Here is a 16,155-nt window from a genome sequence, read left to right on the forward strand (position 1 = left end):
GGAGCACGACCAACATCACTTGGGAACTTCTTAAAAATTCACAGATCCCTCCCCAGACCTACAGAATCATAAACTCTGAGGGTGGGGACCAGCAATTTTTGTTCTAACAAGCCCTTGAAATGATTCAGGTTTACCATAAAGTTTAAAAAACACTGACCTAGATCATATGCCCATCCTTAAATCAATCAAGGTGCATAAATACTCAGTCCTGGAGCTGTGGTGGGGGTGGGATGGGGGGCAGTCAGCAACATCAGAATTAGGTAAAGCCAGTAGGGCAGAGCCTGAGAATGTGCATTTCTATCAAGTTCCTAGGTGATGCTAACAATGCTGGTCTGGGGAACATACTCTGAGAATCACTTTCCAGGCTAAGAGTATGACAGGAGTGGCTAATTGGGAAATGAACATGCTATTATCAAAAGAAGGAAAGAAAAGGATGTAGGCAGGGAGCAGTTGTCAGTCACAGTTGCATTCTTATTAAAAGAAAAAAGTTCTGATGGAAGACATCAGGCCACCACCGAACTCTCCAACAATTCTGCAAGTACAGGGAAATCTGGAGTCCACAGAGAAATCTCATCTGTCTTTCAGTTCGTGATATTGATTGAGACATGAACTGATTTTCTTGTCTCTACAATTTTGCTGAAATTCAATACAGATCTGAGGAATCAAATCAAAGAGTATTTTTGGCTACTGAGAGCCATGTATCATTTCAAATGTGACATGAGCTGTCACACAAATCTTTTTTAGTATAATTCACTGCAGATAAATATAGTGCTTGATATCGAACAGTTGAGTCATTGTGATCCATTCTAGTGAAACCAAGACAGCAGCCTATAGTTTTTAGTGATTCAAGATACAAAATAGAATCATAGACCCTGGCAACTGCCACTATTTTCAATCTGTTCTTCAAATCTGGAATCAAACAGTTCTAGACAATGGACTACATTTCCACCTGAAGTGTATTTCATTTATCCTGCGCAACAGTGTTTTCCTTTTAATTAAAATTATTCCCATATTTAAAACTTTTCCATTTTTTCTGACAGGTTGGAAGATCTAACAGCACACAATGTGGACAAAAGTCTGTGTTCCCTCATGGCACAGGAAGGCAGAGTTGAGTGTGGCCTCCTCCTTTCAAAGAGAATGTGCTCCTCTTTCCCAATTTGAAGCAGACACTCCACTCTGTTGTTTTACAACTAGCCTGCTTGACTCATGTACAGGACCTGCCTGGGTCCTGTAGGTAATGAGGTTTACCACCTCTCATCTGCACAAACTCCTTGGTTTTAGCAATGAGAACCCTGAAGTTCATGCTGATAACCAACTTTAATTCACATTGTCTCTTCAGCAACAGACCAAGTCTGCCTTGTCAGTTTTTCACAATTCTAGAAAGTAGTTTCTCTTAAGGACTTTTATTCACCAAGGAAAATGGGATTGCAAAAGCTCACTATTCAAATTCTGCTCAGCCAATGCTGAGGCAGGTGGCTCATTGCTGTATACGGCTAATTTCAGAAACTTGGTGGAAATCAAATTCATGAGTAATGTAAGAAATGACACACACAACAAGTTTAGTGTGGAATGAATCATATTTGGATTTTGTAACCTCAAATATTTTCAAATTCTTTAGCAAGAAAGTGATTTTTTTCCATTAAAAAGTAGTTTTTATACATCACACTCATTGGGATGAACTATTTAAAAAAAAACAGAAAATAACCAGTGTCAGCAAGGATGTAGAGAAATTGAAGTCCTTGTACACTATTGGTAGGAATGCAAAATGATGCAGCCACCATAGAAAATAGTATGGCAGTTCCTCAAAAAATAAAAAATAGCACTACCATATGACCCAGCAATTCCACATCTCAGTAAATATCCAAAAGAATTGAAATCAGACTCTCAGAGAGATATTTTCACACCTGTGATCATAGCAGCACCATTCACAGTAGCCAAGAGTTGAAAGCAACCCAGGTGTCCATCAACAGATGAATAGGTTTTTTTTAATGCAGTATATGAATACAGTGGAGTATTATTCAATTTTAAAAAGGAAGGCAATTCTGAGACATGCTACAACATGGATGAATATTGAGGACACTATACCAAGTGAAATAAGTCAAAAAAAGACAAATTTGCGTGATTCCACTTGTATGAGGTGTCTAGAGGAGTCAAACCACAGAAACAGAAAGTAGAATGGTGGTTGCCTATTACTGGGGGAGGGGAAAACAGGGAGTTGTTTAATAGGCAAAGAGATTTTTTGTAAGATGAAAAAGTTTATTTATACAATAATGTGACTATACTCAACATTACTGAATTGTACACTTAAAAAATAGTTAAGATGGAACAACAATGAGATACCACCTCACACCAGTTAGGATGGCCAGCATCCAAAAAACAAAGAAAACAACAAATGCTGGTGAGGATGTGGAGAAAATGGAACCCTCCTACACTGTCAGTGGGAATGTAAATTAGTTTAACCATTGCGGAAAGCAATATGGAGGTTCCTCAAAAAACTAAAAATAGAAATACCATTTGACCCAGTCATTCCACTCCTAGGAATTTATCCAAAGAAAACAAGTTCCCTGATTCAAAATGACATATGCACCCCTATGTTTACTGCAGCACTATTCACAATAGCCAAGATATGGAAGCAGCCTAAGTGTTCATCAGTAAATGAATGGATAAAGAAGATGTGGTACATATATAAAATGTAATATTATTCAGCCATAAGAAGAAAATAAATCCTACCATTTGCAACAACATGGATGGAGCTAGAGGGTATTATGCTCAGTGAAATAAGCCAAGCGGAGAAAGACAAGTACCAAATGACTTACTCATTTGTGGAGTATAACAACAAAGGAAAACTGAAGGAACAAAACAGCAGGAGACTCACAGACTCCAAGAAGGGACTAGCAGTTACCAAAGGGAAGAGGTTGGGGAGGATGAGAGGGGAGGGAGGGAGAAGGGGATTAAGGGGTATTATAATTATCACTCACAATGTAGGTGGGTAACGGAGAAGGCAGTATAGCATGGAGAGACAAGTAGTGACTTTATAGCATCTTACTATGTTGATGGACAGTGACTACAATGGTGTTGTAGGGAGGTACTTGATAATATGGGTGAATGTTGTAACCACAAGATTGCTCATGTGAAACCTTCATAAGATTGTATATCAATGGTACATTGATTTAAGGTAAAGATGGTAAATTTCATGCTATTTTTTACCCCACTAAGAAATAATTTTTGAAAAAGGAATTTCTTAATCAAATCTGCTAGGTTTTAGGGTATTTCGTGCAATTATTTCAAAGGTTATAATGGTAGGATCCAAAGTTGAAATATATTATGTTGTAGAGGCTGACTGAACTGATACTACTTGAGAGGAGAGACCTTCCTTTCACATCACGGCTAAGCAAGTTCAAAGACAAAGTCAGTCTTAAAAAAAAGACCCTCTTGAAATGATAAAGAACAGAATGTTGTTTAGAGCTGGAGCTGATCAATTTTCAGGTTAGAATTTTATCTCATTCCAAAAAAAACAATTTTTTTTCATTTAATATGCTTCAAATTGACTCTAAAAAGTAATATAAAAAAGTGAGAAATTGAACTGCTATAAATAAATAAATAAAAGTAAAATAGAGAGAGTGGAAAATATATTTTGTGGCATTTAACCCATCCTTATTTTGGGATATACCAGTGTACTTTGGGATTTTACTACTTTTCTTGGTATAGATTAATTATTCCTATTCACTAATCCTAGAGATCAATTGTTCCTGGAATTAATGGCCAGGACACAATTAGCTACTCCTATTGTAATAGTTCTGTCTCCATAGGGTCATCAATCATTGATGAAAGGCAGGATCAGTGTCAGTATCCCAAAAGACAGCCTTAGTGCAAACCACCCTCTAATAAACTCCTAGCTGTTGATCTCTTCTTGTCTGTTGAATGATGGCACCTGTAAGCGGGTGGTGTGCACATCATTTTACCTCACCAGCTTTCCACACTGCCAATGTCTCTAAAGACTGCCAAGGAAATAACCACTCTGTCAAGTGCTCCAAATGTAACTCATAGGCTGAGTTTGGTTCGCTGGAGAAATTTAATTTGGCTCCTCTCTTAGAACTACTCTTCTCTATGGATACCATTGAGCTATAAATAGTAAATGTTCAGGTCTATGAAATGGAAACTGGGATCTATCCAGGAAACAGATTAGTTTATTGCTCTAGGGCTAGGCCATCCTTAAAATACAAACTACAGACTTGTTGGAAAATTATGGAGGCATCACAGTTGCTATCTCTGTCTTGTACCTTAACCATTCCCACAAACATTACTGTGATATGACAATACTCTTATAAATGTTCTGAGTTTTGGAGAAGGGACACTGGGGATGAGGAAGGAAAAAAAAAAAGAGAACTAGTCCCTTCTCTCAAGAAATTTGCATCTTAGTTAAGGAGATAAATGCTATTTACATGATTCCAGAAAATGCATGACAGCATATAATCAAGTGTCAAAATTTTGTGGTGTCAGCCACATTTATTAAATGAATGTAGCTGTATGTGTACATAAAATCACTTTGTGATTTTAAAAATGCCTTATTTATATATTTTATTACTACTATGCTACTATCAGAAATACATATAACTTCATCTATAGGTATAAAGTTATTTTTTAGCATAGAATGTATTTGATGTCAATAGTAGTATTAATTTGCCCTTCAAATTTGATTACATTATCAAATAAGATACTGAACAACTGTTATATGTAATAAGCTCCTTATAGATTAAACAATCCATAGTTTGGATTCTCAGTTAAAAAATCCTGGAAAAATCTGCAAAGAATTAAAACTCAGCCCCTCCCCATCATTGTATGTAACAGACCCCTAGACAATTGTCTCTTCTGCCCTGTGAGCCCATTTCCATGACTGGCATGTGAATTGCTACCATGAATAGGAGGTTCACCTCAGTCCACAGTAATGGCAGTGGAGTTGGGGAATAGAATGGGTCATGGGAACCCTATTTCAATACCTCCCGACCCAGCCAGACTGCACAAAACCACATGCCAATGACTTCACAGAGGTTCCATCCCTAGTCAGAGTCCCATCATTTGCATTACTCATGTTGACAAAAGAACCAGCCACGTGGCCCATCTGGAAGGACACTAACCCTTTTTTTTTTTTAAGAACTAAGTGAACAGGCATTCTTAGTTCTCTTTCTATTAGCAGAGTGCCTTCTATTTATTTTTAAAATATATTCAGAGAAAATTACTGTTCATTCTTTCCTCTACCAAACATGCCTTAATAGCATAAGGAACAAAGGACGCTCTTTGTTCTGACACAACGGCAGTAGTCAAAATAGCACAGTTTATTTTGAACAGTCTCTAGGAGAAACTAATAAAAGAACAAAAAGTAATCATTCAATTATTCTCCTCTTTGGAATACGACTTCCTCACCAGCTCACAGATCACAAATTTCAGTAAGACATTTCATCCCCAGATAAATCCAAGAAATGTCCTGCCATTTAAAATACTCAGACACAGTAAATAATATTTCTGGATAAATAAAATTATTTTTTCTACCAGGAGCAAAGCTGTCACTCAGAAAGCAGGACTCTTCCAGACAGCTCATAATAAGATCATTGTTGTCAAGCTTGGGATTGAAAACTATCTTACTAAAATAACATGGGTAGGAGAAATTCCTTACCACATTACTTATCAATAGATTACAAAGATTTTCTCATAAATCATTCTTCATATTATTACCAGTTACTTAATATTTGCTCTAATCCATTCTCCACCCAAAGCCCAAAAGATCTTTTTAAAATTTAAAGACTTACAATGAAAGCCAAATTCCTCCATGGGGTCTGCAAGGCCTTGCATAACCTGGCAGATCTCTGCTTCATGCAGGGCAACCTTTCTGCTGTAAGAGGAGGCCTCCCTTGATCACCATTTTTAAAGAAGAGTCCCCTGGGTGGCTTCTGTCTAATACTAATCATATTATAATACCAATTACAATTTATGTTTTGATTATTTTGTGTTTATTTGGTTGTCTCCCTTATTTGAAACCTATCTGTCTCCATGCCTGGTATAGTACATTATATAGGTAGATGCTTAAAAAGTATTTGATGCATACATAAATAAGAGAAAAAATGAATAACTGAATGAGTGGCTTCAACTTCTCAAAAGGAATCATACATGTGCACACAAGGAGGGTTTCAACTTGTGTGAAACAAATCTTTCCAAGCTAATGCACCTTTGTTCACTTTATGCTAAGCTCCTTGTTATCATCAGCCTGATTTAAAAGCACTGAATAACCAGAGATAAAAGACACCTCCACACAGAGGGATGGGTAAGCAGAGCAGAAGTGTGGGTAATATCTACTGGCACTTGTGACTGGTCAGTCCATGAAAAATAAAAAAAGAGTGAGAGAGAATGAGTATGGGGCTTTAGAGAACAGTTGATCAGGCCTGGATGTAGCACAATTACTTCCTCCACTGGCCAGAAGTCAGTCACCTGGTCCCACCTAATTGCAGGGAAAGCTGGAAAATGTAGATTGTGAGCCCAGGAGGAAAAATAAAATAGATTTGGATTATTTTATATTGATATATCAACTGAAGATAGTTATAATCAACTCCACAGATTTGCCATTTATTTTTAATAGTTTTAATTTCCTTTGTAGGAAAATATTTTTTTAATTTCTGTAAAGTCAGTATCTTGGGGGTGGGACTAGAGATGGTCTCCTTTTGTTACTATTAATAGTCTTCAAAAACAATGACCCATACATTTCTGCTATCTTATTTTTAATTTTGAAGGGTTCTGTATTTCTCTAAATGTTCTCTTTTTATACACATTCTCACGAATGCTATTCTTCATATTCTTTTCCAAGAATATAATTATTTGTTTGAATTTTCTCTCCCTACATCATCTATTTCCTCAAACACCTTTACTCTGTTTGTTTTGGCTTTTGTCTTTCATGTTAGATCATTTCCTCCATTGTCTGTTAATTTTTTACTACCCATTCATACTAAAGTGAGGAACTGCTGCAAGTTGACATAAACTCAATGTGTGTGCGCATGCGTGAGAGTGTGTGTGCGTCATGAGAGAAAGAAAAAGAGGGATATTGCCTCTCCATGGGTGGAAACATCAACATGGAAATTGACAATATGTATAGCTCTTTCTGATTGTGCTGGTCATTGCGCCAGAAACCAGAGAAAATTTTAACTAAGAGTCATAAGCCTGTTTTGCCAAAAAACAGTTGTAGCGTTTTCACCATTCAGTGGGTAGCATTCAATTAAATGTTCATTTAATCTTCTGTTGTCCTATGACGTTCACATTTCCAACTTGGGGTGCCCAGTTCCGAAACTCTTTGCTTCATCCTCTCCAGAGAATATATCTCCAATTTTATATTAATACTTGGGTAAGTCAACAGGATATGTGGGGTGAGGAAAGAGAGCAACTAGGAATCCAATGGCTTCAGCCAATTCTCCTTGTTCTGCACATGTACAGGTACCTGCTCCTTCCCAACTCTCAGGTTTGGAGTGACGAAATCAGCCACTTCAGGGAATCTACCCAGGCTCCCACTTTCTCTGGTTGGCCAGGTCAGTTAACACTTTTTTTACCTGATTCCTTGCCTCAAAAACCTTTGTTGCCACTGTCTTTTCTTCTTTCTTTGTCTTTGGGGGGTCCTGCCTTCTTTTCTCTTCTCTTCAACGTCAAAAAATATTCCTGTCCAAAATGTTGGCCAACGAGAAGCATGACAATACTCAGAGGGGACATAGATCAACAGAGCAGCCTCCATCTTTCCCTACAGGAAATAGAAGCAAAAGGCTTTTTGAAGCAATGCCTTTTGCTGGTAGCAGACATATACCCTTGAGGTGACACTACCCTCCTTACTGCTTCAAATTGCAGAAGCTCGCCCTAAAGGAAACCAGGTAATATTGTAAAACATGAGCCAATGGAACTTGACCCCTGGGAAAAGAAAGAACATCTTTTCAAAAGTAAGGACAGCCTGATACAGACATTTTAGTCCGTTTAACACTATTCGACTAAAGGAGGCCAAAGCAGAAGCATTGTGCTGTGCAAGACTCTAAAGGGAGACTGGAAACTTTTCAAGTCCTTTTTCATTAATAATTAATAGTAACCAAAGTTCAGCAAAGCCACAATACACAGATTTCTCTTCATCTAATAAAATAGGATAGGCAATAGAAAACCAGACACATATCTGGCAAATTGGCTCCCTAAAGCAGAGCATTTCTAAATGGGTAACTTTTTTTTTTTTTTTTTTTTCAGTATTTCCATAGCAGCTTTCCTCTCAGGAATAGAACTTCTGAGTAATGGCCTCCTGGAAAGATACAGCATTCCACGGACTCTATGAGTAATCTCGCAGAGCAGGAGGGTGGAGCCTCATAAGATCATTCATTATCATGTGATCTTAAGAAAGAACATCGATGTCCACAGACTGTTTTCAGGGTTTTTCTAGCCCAACACACCTGAGAGTTCAAATAGGACTCTCTATTGGTTCCCACTGGTCACAGTGACGCCTTGTGGCAACGAGTCTGAGAGGAGAGAAAGCTTAACAACACCAGCACACACACACACAGCCTAAACTGAGAGTCACTGTTCAGAGAAATGAAGTTTTCTTCAAAAAAGGACATTAAAAATATGGAATCAGGAAGGGAATTCAACAGTCGGTGAGAGTTCCTTCTCTCTTTGATGAATTGTTTGATCTTCTTATAGGATTTTTAATTAGCAAGGGAGGTGGGAGGAGAGGGGGAGAGCTGTGCAGGTCAGGGAGAGAGAACTGCGTGCTGTGGGGGCCGGCCTGGCCAGCCCTGCCAACTGCTGCCAGATGCAATAATTTTGCATTTTTCTGACATTCTTTTAATATGGTTTAATTGATGTGAGTGTACACACACACACATGTGCACACACACACATGCACACACACACCTACATATCATGTCACCTAATATAAATAACATACCCTAGAAAGTCATTGCCCAGAGGAACTTCAATGATGGATATGTTCTTCCTATAGCTGCACTGCCCATGCAGCAGGACTAGCCACATGCAGCTATCGATCTGACCTTAAGATTCTTAATTATATCAGCAAAAGCCCTTTTTCCAAATAAGGTCACAGTGGCAGGGACCAGAATTGAGAGGCAGACACATCTTTTGAGGGGTCACCATTTAACCCATTCCAGGTGCCACTCTGGACTGGTGCACACAGGACCCGCACAGACCTCTCCTAAAAGGACCTTTGGGGGGGAACGTTGTTGCCCCACAGCCCCAGCTGAGCCACTGCACCTCCAGATCCACTGTGGGGAACATGCCCAAGCCCTACTTCCCTGGACTGTTCACGGACAGTGCTCAGCCCAGCAGGGTTACTAGTGCTGGAGATTCTTGCCCAACACAGGATTGCTCTAAGGAGCAAGTTTTCCTTAAGAACTCCACATTGGCCTGGCCAAGATTTTCTCCAAATTGTGCTGCATCCTGACACTCTTCTGTTCCAACCCTTACCTCCCTGTTGCCTGGCTCTCCCTGTCGATTTCTGTCCCCTTACCCCTTTATCTTCCACAAGCATTTCCCTTGAGAAATCTCTTGCACATCTAACCTGTCTTCACATCTGTTTCTTGGGAGAACCAGGTTGGCACAGTCATGTCCTGGGAATGCAGTGGTGAACAGGTTAAGCCCAGCCCCTGCCTTGATGGAGCTCAGATGAGAGGGCCAGAAGCAGACACACAAGAGATCATTTTTCTTGACCATTTTGACAAAAGCCAAAGAAAGGTGTGGAGTTCCTTGAGGCAATGTGCTGTGGTCTCTTAAGCTGATCAGGGGTTCAGGGCAGGCATCTCCAAGGAAGGGGCATTTCACTAGGGACCTGAGAGATGAGTTGGAGTTTGCAGGTGATGATACAGATGGGAGTTTTCAGGCCAAAACCAGCAAGATGTGTAAAGAGGTTACCTCTATTTGTTTAAGGACTAGATTATGGGAATATAGTGATGAGGAAAAGGTGACATGATGTTGAAGTTGAGAGGTGAGCAGGCCCTGGTTACTTTTGCCAAACCAGAGAAGAATAGCAAACATATTTTGAGTACTTACTGTATGCCAGCCACCACTGAAATACTTGATGCCATCCTTACAAGCACCCCAGGAGATAACTGTGGCTAGTCACCATTTTTATCTCATGCAGTTAGTGAAGTTAACTGACCCAAGGTCACATTACTGGGACGCGGTAGAGCCAGAATTCAAGCCCAGAGAGCGTGCTCTCAGAGGCTGCTGAGATCTTTAACATCTGTGCTGTTAGTAAGCCCATCTGATGACAGGGGTAGAGGAAGAAACGGAAGCCAAGAAAATAAGAATTGCAAATAGAGGATAAAATAGAAAGAAGTCCGAATATGTCAGCAGTAACTGTGAATATAAATGGATTTTATAAGTTTATTATCTGGAAACACAATTCAGTCTGCCCAGGGGCCGCCCACGTGATCTGGCTCCCTGTTTCCTGACTCCCATTGCACTTCCTTCATTCCTCATTCCATTCAAACCAGACTCACCTCTTTGACACTCACAAATAACAAGAATAAGCCTCCTACAGCGCTGTTCTTCTTCCCACTCACTATGGCGGAAACATTGTTTTCCCGTCAGTTTTCTCCCTCCCTCACTTCAGGTCACCTTGACGGTGGCACATTTCCAGCTGCTCTATTTTAAAATGAGTTTAAAATTGAACTCTCACTGCCCTCACCTGGTCTTCTGCGTCCCTTGGTCCTGCACTCGTTTTTATAGCCGTATCCCTCCTCACATGCTTTACCTGTTGCTTATTTTTTGGGTCTCTTTGCAGTCTTCCTGCCGAGACTATAAATTCCATGAAGTGAGGAGTTCTGTTGCCTGTGCACTAGTAAATGCCCAGTGCCTTGAACAGGGCTTGGCACATGGTAAGAAGCAAATAAATATTTGCAAGATCAATGAATGAGATGAGCACAATAGAAATTACAAAATATTTAGAGCTAAATGTTGAAAGTATCAAAGTATCACATAATAAAATAAGAGGAAGACTTCTATGGATCAACTACCAGATTGATCTGGTAGTTCAATCTGATATGGAGATAACTGTCCTTATGTTCCCGTTACAGATAAAGATACAGGCTCTGACAAGAGGAATGACGTGGTCTTACAGGTGAAATTAGATGCAGCCAGATCTTTCCAGGATATCTTGCCTGAAGCCTTAAACTTGGCCTTCCGTACATGTTCACTAAAGCAAGTTGATCTTGGAAAGCTCCCTACTTTTCTAGTCCTTACTTTCTCATGGGAAAAAGAAGGGACTCTGACTCCTGGAAGCCACCCACACTGGAAACTAAGAGAATTTATCCAGCCCTCTGACTTGTTCTGTTGGATTTCCATGGTAAATTTGAAAGGTTGAATTAGATGCCCATCGTAAAAAATGTGGCAATCTCATATAAAATCTGGATTCCCAGCTTCTTCTGGAAAGTCTAAAGAACAAGAAACACTAGAGTTACATCCCTTCACGGCAGCAAATGACTGCAGCTACGAGTTGCCAAATTTGGCATCTTCCTTCATCCATTTTACCAGTCTCTCTGTGCAAGATATTTGATTTCTAATTCCTGCAAAGACCCTGTTTTATGAGTAGGATTTCAGAATGAGTTAGTGACAGAGCAGAAGTTAGGGCCTTAGGACCCAGAGTCTTGGCCCCGCCCATTATATCAGTTTGAGTTTTTTGCACACATACCAGTCTCAGGGAGGCCTTGAAACTCTTATTCTCATTGGAAACTCTCCCAGGTCAGTGATGGCCTATCAGGTGGTACATGCTCCTTCTCATACCTGTTTCTCCCTGAAAGTCTCTTCATGCACACAAAGCTGGCCAAGCCAAGATCATCTCACATCTGGCTGCTCAGAAAGGCAGCCAAAATGCCTTGCATGTGAGCTGACTCAAGGCATTCTTAAACACCCCTCTCACAGGCTTATCAACATTTCGTGGATGCTCTTCCCGTCAGAAACTTCTCACCTTCTCATTCCTTTCCACATGACGGCTCTGCCACTGTGTGGCACTCAAATGTCAAAACAATGGTGAAATGGCAGACTGTCATATCTGCTCCTGAGTCTGGACTCATTGAAGCACCAGGTACTTCTGGTCATCTGGGAAATCACTCTGACAATAGCTACATTTCGAGTTCAAGATCAAAATGAATTCCCAGCAAATGCTGCAAAAGTAGAATTTCTCTGCAGCTGTTTAAGTAATTTGCAACAGCAGGACATATGCCTTCCTGAAGAGTGAGGCATAGATTTCTTGTGACATGTTTCTCGAGTTGGGTATCACCACCACAGAAGGACCCTTGGTCGAGGGGTGATGATTCCGTCAAAATCGGAGTTGTATCCTCCCCTAGCTCATCCTCTGTCACGGACTGAAACTGAAGGTTCTGGCAGACAAGGAAACCACATGTCAACCCTACATATGATATTCTAGCAAGGCATTATCGTACGTCCAGGAAAAGGACGTGCTGTGTCATCATTACTTGAGGAAGATCGAACAAAGGCATTTGGTGTCGAATCTCTGTTGTCTGGAAAGCAGACATCCTAATGCAGCTAATCTCATTTTTAAAACCTTGCCCTCGGATGGGAGAAGAGCAAAAGACATTCCCACAGATGCCAAAGACTGGAGGCATGAGACTTATAGCTGATGTAGAAGATGAGGGAACTAGCCATGTGGATATCTGCAGGCAATACTTGCCACCACAGGGACACCAGGATCAGAGGCCTAAGGCTGGAATGTTCACGGAATGGAGAAGGCCCGTGTGCTGGGGCGGAATGGAGTGAGGGAGCGGGGAGGGTGGCAGATGACATCAGAGAGGACCCAAGATAGGACAACAGGAGACCTTGTGGGTCACTCTGGAGACTTGCCTTCTGCTCCTGTGAAGCTGGAAGACCACTGGAGGCTACTGTGTAGACAATTAACTGATGCATATGTGCATCTAAATATGTTCGAAACCCCCATGGCATGCAAATGCACTTTTTCAACTTTCAATTTTATGAAATCTAAATACAGATCAAGTACTTCCAATGAAAATGTAGTGCCTGCTTGGAAATGGGCTTTAAGTGTAAAATGCACATTAGATTTTAAAGACTTAACAAGAGAAAAACTATGTAAAAGATCTCCTAAGCAATTTGTATACTTAATTTGCATGTTGAAATGATGATATTCTGCATCCACTGTGTTAAACCATATTAAATTAATTCAATCAGTTTCTTTTACTTTCTCAAGTGATACTAGAAAATTTGTAATGGCATATGTGTGGCTTACGGTATATTTCTGTTGGATGGTGTTGATCTAAAACAATTGTAAAATTTTAATATGCATAAAAATAACCCGAGTAGCTTCTTACAATGCAATTTTCTGAATCTACTGCGAGAGAGTCTACAATAAGTCTAGGACTGGGCCCACGGACATGCAGTTTAAGCGAGCACTGCCAGGTGATGGTGAAGGGCCTGAGGACCCTGCTTTAGAAGTAGGTCCTGCTGTGCTGCTTCTGCTAATTCAAGCAAAAGACCCAAAGCCCCATCAAGGAATCACAGTGACAGTGACCATAGCTTTGCTGTATGCCGCCAACCACCTGCTATGCCATCCTTTAAGCTGGATCCCCAAGACTGTCCTGGCCTGGACTGTTAACTGTCAGCTATCGCCATGATCTGCCGATACCAGTTTCCACCTACCAGAGATTGAGCTTCTCAGATCTGGCCATTGGAATTGTTACCCATCAACCCTACCCACCATTGCTCCCTGCTTCTCATTGGACCCAATACCCTGTCTACTCTCTGAACAGGTTAGTTCCCACAGCAGCACTCTCTAAGCCCAGCATGTTCTATCACATTAAGATGTCCAGGTCCTTGAAGATAAATCACAAATAATTATAGAACCATCAGGCCTAGCCTTTATACACAAATATACTAATTCTAAACAGCTTTCGCTCATGTATCAAACTTTTTAATTTTATGACAACTATTAATGGTTAAAATTAATTTAGTAAGGAAAAATTCCAATTCTCACTAGCCATTTGTCTTAGTCACAATTTGACTTATTCAGAAGTCAGTAAGAAAGTCAACAGAAAATGTAATATCAGTTCTTTTTATTCAATTTCATTCATATTATCTATTTTATTTTTACTACTTAATTTTTTAGTTATGGAAGTCTTTTGTGTAATTGTAGAATTTTTTAGAATTCAGATAACTTACAGAGGTAAATCAAAATCCAGAATCTTACCACACAGAGAGAGAAACTATTTTCCTTTTGGTGTGTTTCTTCCCAACCCTTTTTATATGGTTTTGATTTTCCTCTATATACAGCTGGCTATATTACTTTTTCACTCAATGTTTTCAGGTTTCAAATACTATTCTTTTTTATAGCTATTTGGGATTTTGTTCATTCATTTTCCTCTTTTGAACATTTAGATTATTTCTAATGTTTTGTTATTAAAATGATATGCAATGAGCATCCTTTTATAAAAATTTCTAAATATAAATACTTTCTTAGGTAGAGACTAGCAGGTAAAATTTAAAGGTCTACAGTTAAGAACTTTTTAAATATCCTTGATATTTATTGTTCAGTTGCTTATGGAAAAGACTTGTTAGTTATTAATATTCTTTGCATTAATTTTATTCATTTTTCAAAATCTTTGTAACTTGTTGGGACCTTCCAAAAAAATAATTTCATTGTTTTAATTTGCAAAATTACTAATGAAGTTGGGGTTTTCTCAAATTTTTTGCCATTTGTATTCCTTCTTGCAATTGCCTGAAATTTTGTCCTTCTACAAATTGACCAATATTTGCTTTCTTTTATTGTAACAGTTTCATACTACATTGAAAAATTTAATAAGACAAAGACCCAAGTCTTCATCTTCACACACTTCAAAACTATTGTCTCCAGAGGATCTTTAGAATAATTCCATCGATTTCTTTTTTTAAAAATTCCCATAGAGATTTTGGTTGGGCTTTCACTAAACCTATAAATTACAAATTCAATTAAAACTTCTTTAAAATACATTGTCCTCTCACCAGGATAATAGTCTCCTACATTTTCTGTCACAGTAAAATGCTAGATTTTCTTCATTATAAATCTTACAAACTTTTTTAAAGATAATTTCTGAGTTTTTTAAATGTGGGTGCCTATTATCGGTAGAATACTTTTCAGTTACCTTTTTCTATATACTGTTATTAATAGTTATTAATAGTGCTTTACAGAACTACTGATTTTTAAATGCTTATTTTATAACATAAAGGTGGATTGCAAAGTAAAATTTTTTATTCATTTTCTTGAGTTTCTAGATATACAGTGTCTGTATGTAAATAATGATATATATATATATATAAATAATAAAAACTATCTTGTCGTTTCAAACAGTTACACAAGTTATTTTTATTTCTAGCTTTGTTTCACTGAATACACTTTCAAAAATGATTTTTACTGCCTACTTTTGGTGTGTTTCTTCCCAACTCTTTTTACATGGTTTTGATTTTCCTCTATATACAGCTGGCTATATTACTTTTTCACTCAATGTTTTCAGGTTTCAAATACTATTCTTTTTTATGGTTTTCCCACAAAACTCTTTACAGAAACTGCAGCAGTGTGCTCTAGTCAGATGCGTTCAGAAGGCCTTTAGACATGGCCATCCTAGTTCCAGAGACCTACAGACAAACAGAAACACGTTCAAAAGAAAGTGTCCACGATGGGCTTAAGGCACTTAAAGCCACATTAGATGATGAACAATTGAAGGAAGTGTGTTAGGGGGTGCTCATTCTGGAGGGTCGCCACTCTTTAGAACATGAAGGAACAGGAGGAGTCTTCATTAAAGCAACGATTAGACGTTACATAATACATAACCTCTCTAAAGAGAAGAACTAGAAACAAGCTGCATGGAGACCAGTTTTTGGTCAATGTAAATAGTTTAAACTAAAAAGTGAGTAGCACACATATCTAGGTAGGTAGGTAGCATACATCCTACAGGGGAAACCCTCAAATATAGGGCCAATGATCTGTTACAGAGATGTTTCAGAACGGATTTGAATTTCTGACAGGTGGTTAGACTGGACGACCTTTAAGATCCATCTTACTCTATCTTCCGTATTTCCACAACCCACATCTAAAGCTTCTAGAATGCCTGGCAAAGAAGTGTTTACTGCAGT

This window comes from Manis pentadactyla, chromosome 6 (genome assembly GCF_030020395.1).
Source record: "Manis pentadactyla isolate mManPen7 chromosome 6, mManPen7.hap1, whole genome shotgun sequence".
NCBI lineage: Eukaryota > Metazoa > Chordata > Mammalia > Pholidota > Manidae > Manis > Manis pentadactyla.